The sequence below is a fragment of the Hyperolius riggenbachi genome, chromosome 2 (genome assembly GCF_040937935.1).
Source record: "Hyperolius riggenbachi isolate aHypRig1 chromosome 2, aHypRig1.pri, whole genome shotgun sequence".
NCBI lineage: Eukaryota > Metazoa > Chordata > Amphibia > Anura > Hyperoliidae > Hyperolius > Hyperolius riggenbachi.
This window is the reverse complement of record NC_090647.1, coordinates 342,294,042-342,308,216: the sequence shown is the minus strand read 5'-3', so window position 1 is coordinate 342,308,216 and position 14,175 is coordinate 342,294,042. Positions and strand designations below refer to the sequence as shown.

General features: G+C 44.6%; 1 protein-coding gene across 5 annotated transcripts in view; it reads right to left on the bottom strand.

Annotated features, from left to right (window-relative positions):
* The window catches only part of USP49 (ubiquitin specific peptidase 49), a 104,480-nt gene extending 90,618 nt beyond the window's left edge, over positions 1 to 13,862 (bottom strand). For 2 of the 5 annotated variants that reach the window (XM_068269485.1, XM_068269483.1), the window contains exon 1: positions 13,345 to 13,468. The gene's annotated coding sequence lies outside the window, so the exon portion shown is untranslated. Of the gene's footprint in view, positions 1 to 11,069; positions 11,104 to 13,216; positions 13,304 to 13,344; positions 13,469 to 13,841 lie in introns of those variants that run through there. The other 3 variants (XM_068269487.1, XM_068269484.1, XM_068269486.1) reach the window with 3 other exon arrangements.
* Between the last annotated feature and the right edge of the window lie 313 nt (positions 13,863 to 14,175).

Here is a 14,175-nt window from a genome sequence, read left to right as displayed (position 1 = left end):
TTAAACACATACACCACTTCATTATCAAGCTGTCTCAAATACATACCTCCCTTGCAGCTTTGATCATCGCGCTGTCCCCAGAGAAATACACCAATCAGACGAGGGGCGCTGTGATTGGCCCCAGTGACGGAGAGGTGGTCCCGCACTTAAAACCATCACTCGAACAGTGCGCAGCGTGATTGGCGGTTGAGGCCAGCGCCCCCGCCAGATTGGTGCATTTCTCTGCAAAAGATGTCCGGGACTTCCTGATTAATACAAGCTATGACGGTACCAGGGGACTGCACGATGATCAAAGCTGCAAGAGAGGTATGTATTTGGGAAACTGGGGACAGCCTGTTGAATATGTGGCAGCTAATTGTATGTGTTTAAGACACTGGGGCAACGCAAACACCGGGGCCACAGAGTGCAGGCAGACACTGCAACACAGGGAAATGCAGACACGGGGGGACATGCAGACATAGTAGACACAGGGATAGAGCACACAGGCACAGGTCCAAACATGTAGCAGTCGGAACTATAAGACGCACTGACTTCCCATTTTTATTTTTAACGTTTTTTGCTGTAGTGCCCCTTTAAAAAGCACTAATCACGATCATTAAATCTCAAGAGTGTACAGTGATTTTTCCACGCTAATCGCTAGCATTTTGCAAATACAAGTGAAAACGGGCACTAAGGGTTCATTCACCTGAATCGCATGAATGGCCCACTTTCACCATGTACAGCATTGCAACTGCCGCTTGTGTTTTGGTCCCACCATTTGCATGGAAATTACCCATCAGTCAAAATGCGATGCAACCACAAGAAGGAATAGTTAGCACCAGAAAAATGGTGCAGTCATCAGGCAGATGCTGCACATTAGAAGGTGTTTATAGGTGCAGTTCCTAAAGTGCTACTTGTGGAGCCTTTTCACTACTCAGTAAACACCAATAGAACATGAACACCAGAGTAAAATGTTTTCAACTGTCCCATTAACCACTTAAAGTGAAGCTCCAGACTAAAAATCTACTCAGCAGCACTGAAATGGCTTGGTGTTTCTTTTTTTTTTTCATACCCAAGACTAATTTTTAGCTGCTTAGAAGCTAAGCTCCGCCCCATCAAAGAAAACTGCCCGGGGTTTATCCCCTGATGCTATGCAAAGCATGATGGGATTTTTGAGGTTGTTCTCGTCGCCTAGCAACTGGGAGGGGTGATCAGGACACAGGACAGTTGGAACTGTGTCTCATGCTCCCTGTCACCTCCTTTCAACCAAAAAGATGGCTGCCCTCATGAATTCACAAAACTTTGCCTGTTCAGGGTGGGTAAGAGAATATATTATCTATTTTAATTAACATAACTAATGTAACTTAATGACAGTATGTTTGTTTAGGCTGAAGTTCCTCAAGTACCAGCAGTCTTTGCCCCTTTAAGCACCAGAGACCACTAGTACAAGAAACGGCGGGACGACGTATAACCGCACCTACCCGCCACAATCGCCGCACGCCGGGAACCTCAGCCACCCACTCTGCTGTCTCTACAAAGGCAGAGTTCCTGTGAGACGGCCAAGAGCTGCTTGCATTTGCTCCTGACCCTGCCTATCAATGTAAGCCAATGGGAGCTTCTTACTTTGATAGACAGAGTTAGGAGCCAGCGGAAAACGGCTCCTGACCCGCTCACAGGGCTCTGCTGTTATAGAGACAGCAGAGCGAGTGAGCTGCGGAGGGGAGACAGCGGCGAAGTCGGCGAGAGCGCGCGGCGTCGGGGGTATTGAAATCTACGCTCTGGCAGCTAGGTAGCCATCAACACATGGGGGGGGGGGGGGAGGGGGGGGGGTCTCCTCTCCAACCAATTATTGCCAGTTTTTAGGGGGAGGACCGTGTGCACCAGTTCATACCTCAAATTCCTGGCTACCATTGGTCTTGGACCAACAATCTTTATTATTACTGGATATAGGCACAATACAGGCCAATGAGTGGCAAAAATATTATTGATCTCATCCCAATGTGCCCCATATTTTGTGATGATTCTGGTGTCAGCATCTTTACCCTCCTTCACAACTCCTTCCATTCGAGGAACTAGCAAGGAACTCCGCTCCTTTCATCTGCATTCCGCAAACTCGTGCGAAGGGCGCGATGCGAGTAGCCGCATTCTCTAAAACATGTATACATTTGTTGGGACTAGTCACGTAAATCTCCTCTCACAGAACAGTTTCGTCGGACCCGCAGGAATTGTCCGGTCATGATGCCCCTAACCAAGGATGAAGGATGATTGCTCGCTGCATGGAGGAGAGCGTTACTAGCTGTTGGTTTCCTGAATGTTTTTGTAATGGAGGGTACCTTCGTTGATGTATATTTCTAAATCCATAAATGTAATAATTCCTTTGGTCCCATGCAAGAGTTCAGGTCTACTTTAAGGCCAAGTATAGTTGACACAAGGGGTTAATAAGTCTGGGAGAGGTTAACACTTCACAAAAAAAAAAGTGAAGAGTTAACCTCACAAAAAATTTTTTTTTTTACTGTAACTTGATTTAATTGATATGCTGATGGAGGGGTGAAAGGGTGGGGGGTGACTAATTAGTTCTTAATTTAGGCTCAAAAGTATAGGCGCTTACACACGCCGTATTGTTACAATCGATGAGTCTGGCAGACCCTCCCGCGAAGCGGTCGTTCTGACGAATGTAGTACGTGAGTACAGGCTGTCGGCAGACTGATAAGAGTGGATCAGTCGAAAACAGTCTTATCAGTCTGCCGACAGCCTGTACTCACATGCTACTGTCGGCAGAACGACCGCCCCGTGGGAGGGTCTGATGACCCGTCATTTGTAACAATACGGTGTGTGTACGTGCCCTTTAAAACAAAAAAAAGCACCACTTTAGACCATAAAACTCAGAATTAATCAGAACAGCAAGGAGGTAAAATAATGTATTTATCTTTGACAGTGCAAAAGGAGCTCTAGAAACCTGATGCTTCCAAGGGTACAGTTAAATACAGAGCATAGGTCTACATCTAGTGCCTCCCTGGCACTTTCAAAGCTGCAACAAGTGCCATAACAACATTCAAATGCCAGGAAAACAACACTTATGTTTTCTTGGCATTTAACGTAAAATTCTGTGTGAAGAAAAGTTTAGCATTTGTGTTTTGAAATTTTATGCACATACTTGCAGCAAGAATTTTTAAAAACCGTACACTGTTCTAGACTTATTAAAAATGGACTACAACACACCAATGCAGACATCAAACGTGGATTTGGGTAATGACTAACTGTACATGGTTAACTGCAAGCTTTGGGAACGTTAAGTTCCTTCTTCAGGCATTATACAGAACTGGATCAGAACCGTACAAAAGTGAATTGTAACATACAGAGACTAATTTTATAGAAGTCTCTTTATGTAAGTTCACTTTTGTATGGTTCTGATCCAGTTCTGTATAATGTCTGAAGAGAAATGTAAGGTTTCGATAGCTTGCAATTAACCATGTACAGTTAGTCGTCAAAAGTTATTATCCAAATCAACGTTTGTTGGTTTGATGTCTGCATTTCTGCTTCTCGACTTACACCGGACCATACATCACTTACCAATGCTTATTCAGTGTTCTCCCGAGGCTCTTTTAGCCTGGTGCTCTACCCGGGTAATTTTGGCGAGAACCCGGCTGTCGTCGGCTCTCCTCCTCATTCTCCTCCGCTGCTGGCAAGCATCAGCCCTGCATTCCCCCCTCGCACCCCACCTGGCTACTTTTTCATGCCATCTGTCCGGAAAACAATTCTGAGGAGAACACTGTGGACCTATCTTCAAAACAGAATTTTGGCAACACAAATGGTTTACTTCCTGCTCTCTGAGCTTATCACCCAATTTAGGAAACGCAGAAGGTTTACGTCCTTCTCACTGAGCCTATCACTCAAAGTAGAGGAAAGTTGGGAATGCAAAAGGTTTACTTCCTGCTCTCTGGACCTAGTGCTCTCCCCAGGCTCTTTTAGCCGGGTGCTCCACCCAGCTGTCATCGGCTCTCCTCCTCATGCTTTTTCCTATCCTGTAAGCAGTTGCGTCGGCCTGCACTCCCTCCTTTGCACCCCACCCCATGTGAGAGAAGAGGTCTGCGATCGCCAAGGGAGCCATGGATTAGGTGAGACTCGCTCCTGACACTGCTAATTATACACGGGGGAGCAGCGAAACACAGGAAATGGGGGGGGGGGGGCAGACACACATGGGAGTGAGGCAGAGACACGGGGGAGACAGAGACACACAGGGGAAATGTGAAGAGACCCTGACCTCATGGCAGGTCGTATCATCTTAAGTGCATCTTATATGAGGGAAAATACGTTACTTCCCACTCTCTGATGAGTCTATCACTCAAAAAAGAGGAAAGAGAATTTAGGGAATGCAAAAGGTTTACTTCCTGCTCTCTGAGCTTATCACTCTAAGCAGAGGAAAGTTAGGGAACACAAAGGTTTACTTCCTGCTCAAAAGTAGAGGAAAGAGAATTGAGGGAAAGCAAAATGTTCACTTCCTGCTCTCTGGACCAGTGCTCTCCCGGACTCTTTTAGCTGGGTGCTCCACCCAGCTGTCATCAGCTTGCCTCATCATGCTTTTCCTATGCTGTAAGCAGAGTTGCGTTGGCCCTGCATTCCCCCCTTTGCACCCCACTGGCTACTTTTTCATGCCATCTAGCAGTAAACAAAAAACATTTGTTGGATAAAACTAAGTTAAAAGCAGCAATAAAATCGAAAAAAGGTGAGGTGGCTTACCTCAATGATAACAGTCTTGTTACAGACAAAGAGAATTTTATTAGCACAGGCAACGCGTTTCGCGAGTTAAAGCCCGCTTTCTCAGACCAGTAACAGTGCTAGAGCATAGACAGCCGATAGCATAGAGCACCCTAAAGGAGGTATAAGTAAGCACTCTGTGTGATCATTGGCTGCACAGTTTTACACTGCATCCAGCAATGACTTATAGCATCCAATAAATTTCATTTGAGGAAGAGATAACTTGACCATACACCTTAAATGTATGGTGGCCTTTTGCCACCTGCAACAATTTTTAACTCACATTCTCCAGTAATATCTAGCCATAGAGAACCTTCAGAAGGACTCTTTCAGATGGACGGCTGAACTGCGTGCTTGTCAGGCAGCTCTGTCTTCCATCTGTCGGCCACGAGCACCCTTAGGTCACCATTTCATGCAACGAATGGCAGCATTTGTAACCACACGGGTGTCAGTGTTTCACATGCAGTGAGATTACCCAGTAGCAAAAGAACAGGTCATGTTGCGTCGCACACTCAGATGTGACTCAATACCGTAGCCACCTCTCCATTGCCCGTCATGTTAAAGAAGCTTCAGTCAGGCCTTTTGCTTTGAACAACTATGAAAATGCCCGCTGAGTGCAGGCCTCTGGAAGGCTAGCCAGTGTACAGGATCTTCTCAAAAATTAGCATATTGTGATAAAGTTCATTATTTTCTGTAATGTACTGATAAACATTAGACTTTCATATATTTTAGATTCAAATATACACAACTGAAGTACTGGTTTTGGCACTGTGAGCAGGTGCCAGGTCGTGCTGACAAATGAAATCTTCATCTCCATAAAGCTTTTCAGCAGATGGAAGCATTAACCCACTTTTGAACCAGAAACAGTGGCAGAAGCGCCTGACCTGGGCTACAGAGAAGCAGCACTGGACTGTTGCTCAGTGGTCCAAAGTACTTTTTTCAGATGAAAGCAACTTATACATGTCCTTCGGAAATCAAGGTGCCAGAGTCTGGAGGAAGACTGGGGAGAGGGAAATGCCAAAATGCCTGAAGTCCAGTGTCAAGTACCCACAGTCAGTGATGGTCTGGGGTGCCATGTCAGCTGCTGGTGTTGGTCCACTGTGTTTTATCAAGGGCAGGGTCAATGCAGCTAGCTATAAGGAGATTTTGGAGCACTTCATACTTCCATCTGCTGAAAAGCTTTATGGAGATGAAGATTTCATTTTTCAGCACGACCTGGCACCTGCTCACAGTGCCAAAACCACTCGTAAATGGTTTACTGACCATGGTATTACTGTGCTCAATTGGCCTGCCAACTCTCCTGACCTGAACCCCATAGAGAATCTGTGGGATATTGTGAAGAGAAAGTTGAGAGATGCAAGACCCAACACTCTGGATGAGCTTAAGGCAGTTATCGAAGCATCCTGGGACTCCATAACACCTGAGCAGTGCCACAGGCTGATTGCCTCCATGCCATGCCGCATTGAAGCAGTCATTTCTGCAAAAGGATTCCCGACCAAGTATTGAGTGCATAACTGAACATAATTATTTGAAGGTTGACTTTTTTTTGTTTAAAAAACACTTTTCTTTTATTGGTCGGATGAAATATGCTAATTTTTTGAGATAGGAAATTTGGGTTTTCATGAGCTGTATGCCAAAATCATCAATATTAAAACAATAAAAGGCTTGAACTACTTCAGTTGTGTGTATTTGAATCTAAAATATATGAAAGTCTAATGTTTATCAGTACATTACAGAAAAAAAATGAAGTTTATCACAATATGCTAATTTTTTGAGAAGATCCTGTACATACAGGATTCTCAAATCTAGTTTTTCCTGTGTCTAGAGGCTAAAAATCACAAACTTTCATTTAGCTCAAATGTTTTACTTATCAAAATAGTTGTTTTTAATATTTGCCTTGCAATTCACAAAAGATAAAAATAAATAATCACCTTAGGGGAAGCCGAAGAACTTTCAGCTTGTGCTGGAGATGACATTATCTATACGTAACATGAGAGCTTTAGCAAACAGGCTAGTGATGCATCAGCTGTTCACTCACCCAATGCCACCCGTCCAGCATGCGCCACATTCCTTTAACAGTTCCTGGTAAGCAGATGACCAAACAGGTGGAGCATAGCAAGGGTATTGCGCACACTTTGGCCAATAATTCCTGCTTCCGGCATACCAGATGGAAACTCCAGTAAAGACCATTCTGATGCGTTCCACAACCCATCACACAGAAGACGCACCCCTGCCCGATATCCAGCTACTGGCCCGCACAAGCCACGCTTCCCATGCCACCATAGCAGAGGTACAGCAGACAGCTGCTCCTGCATGTCAGCATCATGCTTCCCAGGATGCGGTTTTCTCCAACTTCCATCCGCTGCACCATATTCAATTGGCACCAGAAACCAGGTACATGCATCATCCATACTTGCCACCACTCTACAGCAGGGGTAAAAAGCTGGACAAACCCCACATTTGTCCAGATGCAGGGAAACTACACCAGGCTGCCTCTGAATCAAAGCCTCGGCAGGCACTGAAAGAGAACCCCTGCCTTCTAGGGCACAGGCACATTCCCAAGGGAAGATACTGATCCGCCTGGCAACAGGAACAAACAGCACTGGAGGGTGGACTAACCAAGTTACTTTTTTTTTTTATAGGGGTAGTGCTGTTTATTCCTGTGTCTGGGAGGAACGACATCTCATCTTTGCCCTGAATGATTGTGAGAAAAATAATGTATTTTATAGTTTCAGTTAAATTTATCATCAAAAATTCTTAGGTCATGATTTAAAGAAGTAACATAATAAAATGTACATATAACCTACCCATTTCTGGTACAGTACTGCATGAATTAACTCTAGGCCAGGTTATTGGGTTGATTAAAGGGAATGTCCAAGCAAAATAAAAAAATGAGTTTCACTTGCCTGGGGATTCTACCAGCCCCATGCAGCCATCCTGTGCCCTCGTAGTCACTCACTGTTGCTCCAGTCCCCTGCTGGCAGCTTGCCGACCTGGGAGGTCGGCAGGCCGCATTGCGTACGTTTTTACGCATTCCCGCTAGTGCAGGAACTTAACACATACATTTTACGCGTTACTGGTTCAATGCGTAAATTTTTACGCATTGAACCAGTAATGCGTAAAAATTTATGTGTTAATGTTTCTGCACTAGCGGGAATGCGTAAAAATGTACGCAATGCGTCCCGCCGACCTCCGAGGTCGGCAAGCTGCCAACGGGGGACTGGAGCAGCAGTGAGTGACTACGAGGGCACAGGATGGCTGCATGGGGCTGGTAGAAGCCCCAGGTAAGTGAAACTAATTTTTTTTATTTTGCTTGGACATTCCCTTTAACAAAGCTTACTTATTTTTCACCTTAAAGTGACAATGAAGCGGGAAAAAAAAAAAAAAAAAAAAAAAAAAAACTTATGATATAATGAATTGTATGTGTAGTACAGATAATTAAAAGAACATTAGTACAAAAGAAAAAGTCTCATTTTCATTCATATAGCTTTTTTTTAACAGTGCATTATTGTCTAATGTTTGCAGTTTACAAACTACACTCTGTATTTTAAACTATGAAACAGAGCAGAGATAATGATCATTTGAACTTCCCTGCAGTAAAATCTTGCCTGAAGTTGTCTTTCACTGTTAATTTGACATAAGTGCCTGAGAAAATAGCACTGTAGCCAACTAAATTAGTTGGAGAGCTTAAAGAAGCTCTTTTGCATAGATAACAAGTGAATTTTCTTAAAGCGGAACTGTAAACTGGTATTGTTCAATTATTTTTCAGTTCACTATGTCCCTTTAATTCTCACATACCTTACAGCTGTGTAGTTCTGGGATTAAAGGCTCTCCCGGTCCCGAAATCCGCTGGTTAAAATCATCGACTCATAAGTCGATGATGTGCTGACAGGAAGAGCCTGTGCTTTTCTGACAGTGCGACCTATGCAAATAGCCTCTGGCTGCAATCTCCTCCCATTCACCGCCCCTCGGTGCTCGTTCCTTCAACTCGTTCCGAAGGGCTCTTTGATCATGGCTGCTCAGATGTGACAGGGTGAGCCAGGACACACGCAGTGAATGACAGCGGAGCAGCCACGAGGCAGGCATAACCAAACATATGGAGGAGCAGGACAAAATCTCGGAGTGTACTGAGAGGACACTCTCAGTACACTCCAAGATGACTAGAGCTCAGTGCTCTAGTCATCTTGTGTACATTTTTAGTAGCAATTGAACGCATAGCATTGACTCGCAATGCCCCAGAAGGGTTTAGGTATCGCTGCCATCTTTAGTGGATCACGGAAGCAGAGAAAAAAATAAAAATCCAGTGATTGCGGCAGCGGGGAGCTGCGAAAATTACATGACTGTGATCAATGAATACCAGAGAATCCAGTGGTATGTTTTTTATTGCATTTGAAAACAATATTTCAGTTCCGCTTTAACTCTTCCTGTACTGGAAACAATATGAGACTCATATTTGCTACTAATGTTCTATTTCTTAGCTGTATATATACACACAATTCTTTATCTCATAAGTTTATTTTTAGTTCAGATTCCCTTTAACTGGGACATTTTACACTTGGGGAGACAGGGGTCAGTTGCGTACGCCTGTTGCTATATCGAACGACGTAACCACTGCGCACCTGATCAAGTACATTCGTCTGAGATTTTCCAGCATGCTTGATCGATGCAATCGACCAAATTTTAGGCTGAAATCGATTGAATCTTCGATTAGGTGGACATGTTGTAGCTCCAATTTTCACCCAATTCAATAGAATCAGATGATCGATCAGGCCTCAAAATCATTGAATGTTTGACCACCTTACGGAAAGCTAATGCATGAGAAAAACAAATAAGGAGAGATAAATCATGAGTTAGGGCCTATTTTCACTACACCCAAATTCGGGCCGAATCTGCAGCGTTTCCTCGCATATGAGTGTGGTTGGGAAACGCTGCCTATCTAACTAGTGATTTAGCCGTCCAGATTGCACAGTGGAGAGAAACAGACATGCTGCAGATTTATGCAGAATGCAACCAAATCCCTCTACCAGTTAATGGTATGGCTTAGTGATTCTGCGACTTCACGGCAGAATGGTAGCCACGGCTGAATCGGAATCAGCTCCTAGCAGAAATGAGCCCAGTAGAGATGAGTCAGTTAAGGAGAGATAGATCATGACTTAAGTTAAATGAGGAGAGATAAATAATGAATTAAAAGTAACTGAGTGATAAATGGTGACTTTAAGGCATATTGAGGTTGCCATATTTATTTCCTTTTAAAGAATACCTGGCTGCCCTGTTGATCCTCTACCTCTAAAGCCCCATCTACACCATACACCTTTTTTGTGCGATTCGATTCATTGATTCGATTCAATTCAATCCGACATGTCCGATCGGGATTCAATGCAATGGCAAAATGAATTGAATTCCGATCGGACATGTCGGATTGAATCAAATCAAATTGAATAGCACAAAAAAAATTGTATGGTGTAGATGGGGCTTAATGCTCTTATGCTGGGAATACACAATGAGTTTTTTGGGCAGATTTACTTTCCGATCCTTTTTCTGATCAATTTCAGTTCACTTCTGGAGGAGAAAATCGTTCAGAAAAATGATCAAAAAATCAGATCGGACCTGTCAGAAATGATCTATTGGGCCATCTATCTGCTAAAAAAAACCAAAACAAAACAACTCATGGATTATTTCCAGCATTAGCCATAGACCCTGAACAAGCATTCAGATCAGATATTTGACAAAAAAATATTACAAGATTAACCTCCTTAGCGGTGACCCCGTGTGTGACACAGGGTAAGCCGCCGGAGGGTGCCGCTCAGGCCCTGCTGGGCCGATTTACATAATTTTTTTTTTGCTGGACGCAGCTAGCACTTTGCTAGCTGCGTCAGCACCCCGATCGCAGCCGTTTCGCGCCCGATCGCCGCCGCTCCGCGCCTGATCGCCGCTATCGGGTGCGGAGTGCGGCCCCCCCCCCCAGACCCCGTGCGCTGCCTGGCCAATCAGTGCCAGGCAGCGCCGAGGGGTGGATCGGGACTCCCAATGACGTCCCGAAGTCGCTGATGTCGGTGACGTCATCCTGCCCCGTTGCCATGGCGACGGGGGAAGCCCTCCAGGAAATCCCGTTCTTTGAACGGGATTTCCTGATCGGAGATCGCCGAAGGCGATCGAAGAGGGTGGTGGGATGCCGCTGAGCAGCGGCTATCATGTAGCGAGCCCTGGGCTCGCTACATGATTTAAACAAAGTAAAATAAAAAAAAACTGCTGCGCTTCCCCCTGGCGGAATGTTTCATACCGCCAAGGTGGGTTAACCACATGCTAAGGGGGGGGCGGGGATTAGATTTTCTTACCTGGGGCCTTTTCCAGCCCCTAGCAGTCTATCTGGTCTGTTGCTTTTGTTCTGCTGCCCTCCTCCCCTTTGATAGTATGATGGAATTTTCTGTCAATGCATGTTTGTAAAGGTTTATGGTACATTGTGAATGTAGTGCTAAAGCTTGATTTAAAGAAAGTCATGAATCGAAATCACAATCTCTGACGGAAATTGGGCAATTCAATAGGTTCCTAAAATCATTCAGGCTTAGCCACTAGCTCCGCTGAGAGATCCTCAACCTGAGCTGGGGTAGCAGGCTACAATGCATGCCTCTGTCGACTGCATAGCCATGCTCAGAAGCATTCTGCGCAGTTCGCAAACACGTAAACTGTGCAAGCGCAGAATGCTCTCAACCACAGCACTATCGAGAAAGACTTGCAGATGTGCCCAAGTGTTGAGTCACATACAGTCAATGAAAAGTATGCAAGCAATCTGCGGTAACACATCGTTATACTGCACCCGCTGCACTGTAAACATTGCTATAGGTGGTGTATTACAGTGCAGGAAACCCAAGGAGTGAGACCTATGGGAGCTGCCACATTTATTTCCTTTTAAACAATACCAGTTGCCGGGCAGTCCTGCTGATCTTTCTAGTCAGTAGGAGTCTAAATCACAAACCTGAAACAAGCATGCGGCTAATCTTGTCAGATTTGTCATAGACATCTGATCTGCATGCTTGTTCAGGATCTATGGCTGAAAGTATTAGAGGCAGAGGATCAGCAGGACAGCCAGGCAATGTGCACAGTTTAAAAGAAAATAAACATGTCAGCCTCCATATCTCACCTCGGGTTCCCTTTAAAAAAAAGCTGCTATTATGCTGCACCGCAAGGCATCACTGTGAGCGTAGCCTTTTGCTAGGTACACACAATGAGATTATCTGGCAGATTTACTGTCAAATCTATTATTTTAAACATGTCCGATCTGATTTCCGACCGATATTTTATTGACTTATATGGAAAAAATCGATCAGAAATCAGATTGGAAACAATCGATCTGCCAGAAAATCTCACTGTGTGTACTTCTAGATTGGACAGACTGACCCCTTCTTTTAGATACTAGGTCTAATTACCACACACTTCCACCTCGGAAGTAACAAAGTCACATAAACTAAGTGGTGCTGAACAGGACATACAAAACTGTAACACATATGCTTGAACATAACTGAAACCAGTGGTATACACACACACACACACACACACACACACACACACACACACACACACACACACACACACACACACACACACACACACACACACACACACACACCAGACTACTAAACTACGTAAAGAATCTTATATCTTCCATAGAAAAGAAAAGTTTGTTGTTTTTTGTTAAATACTAGCATAATTTTTACACAGAAATTGTATGTTTCATCAACAATGCTGAAAGTCTTCCAATAATTAACAAAAGCTGTCAATTTATCATTTGTTTCTGAAATTGTCCAGTCCTGGACAACATTCTGTTTCAATCTCGCTAATCTTGGCTGCTGTATAATGACATTCTATACGAAAGTCAATCAGTTTGCACATCTCTACTTTCAACAGCAAACTGCAACAGAATTAAGAGTTCTTGGAAGCTGCTGGCAAAATCCATGCAAATGTACAATGTACAGTAGATCACCTCCTCTGATTAGATCTGTACTAGAACATTTAATTACACCAGCTCTGTTTTAAACCACCATCTTAGCTGGACAAGTGCAAGGAATCCCTAACAAGAAGACTCTGAAAAGTTTACATGTCACAAAGGCCTAGCAGCTGAAGTCCCATCATCCTGCAGCTCAGAGTCTCAGGCAGGGACAGCACTGTGACATCAGGGGAAGCGTTAAAGATCCAGATGAGCTGGAAGCAGTGCAGCTTTCAGGCTGAACATCTGTAGGACAGACTAGCATAACACAGGAAACCTAATACTAAGCCCACATCTGCTATGGATGGCTGCCTTGGGACAATCCCCAGTGCATGTGTGCTATATGTACAGCATTATTAGAGAAATGTATGTATTCCTAGGCATAGAAGTAAGGAGAACACAAAGCAGCAACACTCACACTGTACAGACTGCTGCCCATAGCAAATCAACGCCGTACCCTCTAATAAGAAACAGTAGAAATAATAACATTAGGTTCAGTACCTGCACTTCTGCCTTTGTATTATTTACATGTGCCTGTATACAAGATCTGTGTGTTCCTCCCCCGGTACCTCCTCCTCCGGTTCCCCCTGGGCTCCTCCCCTTTCCCCCCGCCCCTCTTGGCCCGGTACCTGCTTCTCCGGTGCCCGCCCCTCTTCCTCCACGTTGTCTCCGCCTCATGTCTCGGCTGATCCTGCTCTTTTCACTCGACCTGTCACCCGTCGTTACCGCGCACGTCTCCGCCTCCCGGATCGCTATACCTAAATCAGATTGGTTCCCGCCGCCGGCGCCTGTCCCTCTTCTTCGTGTGATTGGAGCGGATGGCTGTCACTCAAGGCGTCGCCTCCTTCTTCCTCCACGCTCAGCACACGCAGGCTGTGCTTTGAGCATTCTTTTAGAACTACGCAAAATACGTAATTTGGATAAAGGAAAGGCGTTTGGATAACGCATCTCCCGTTTGTGAATGCGATGGGCAGCGGGAAGTGTGGTTGAGCCGCAAAAGGGTAAATAAGGTTGCTAGAGACAAAGAACTCTTAAAGGAGCAGTGTGTCTGAGAGCTTCAAACGCGCTAATGGTTGTTGGCCATAAGCGAGCTAAAAGCTATATTTGTAGAGTAAGATGAGCTTACCGTTCCCTCTTGTTTGCTGTAAACTGAAACGCATTATGGAATGGGAAATTAGCCATATGCTGGTGTAACAGGAATTTTGCTATCCCCGTCTGAGCTGGTTATGTGTGTATACAGGATGTGCGTGCTATCATTAGTGCCAGGCGGGCTGGCAGAGCTTCCTGGTACCAGGGCTAGAGTACACATCCCTACAGGCTTTGTTCCAACTAACACAAGGAACGGAGGATTTACTTGATAAGAGTAACTGTCGGGCATAAAATAAAAAATCAATTCTTTATTTTTATCTGGTAAACGAGTAATAAGGATGCTAATCAGACAATCCAAAAGTTAAAAATCA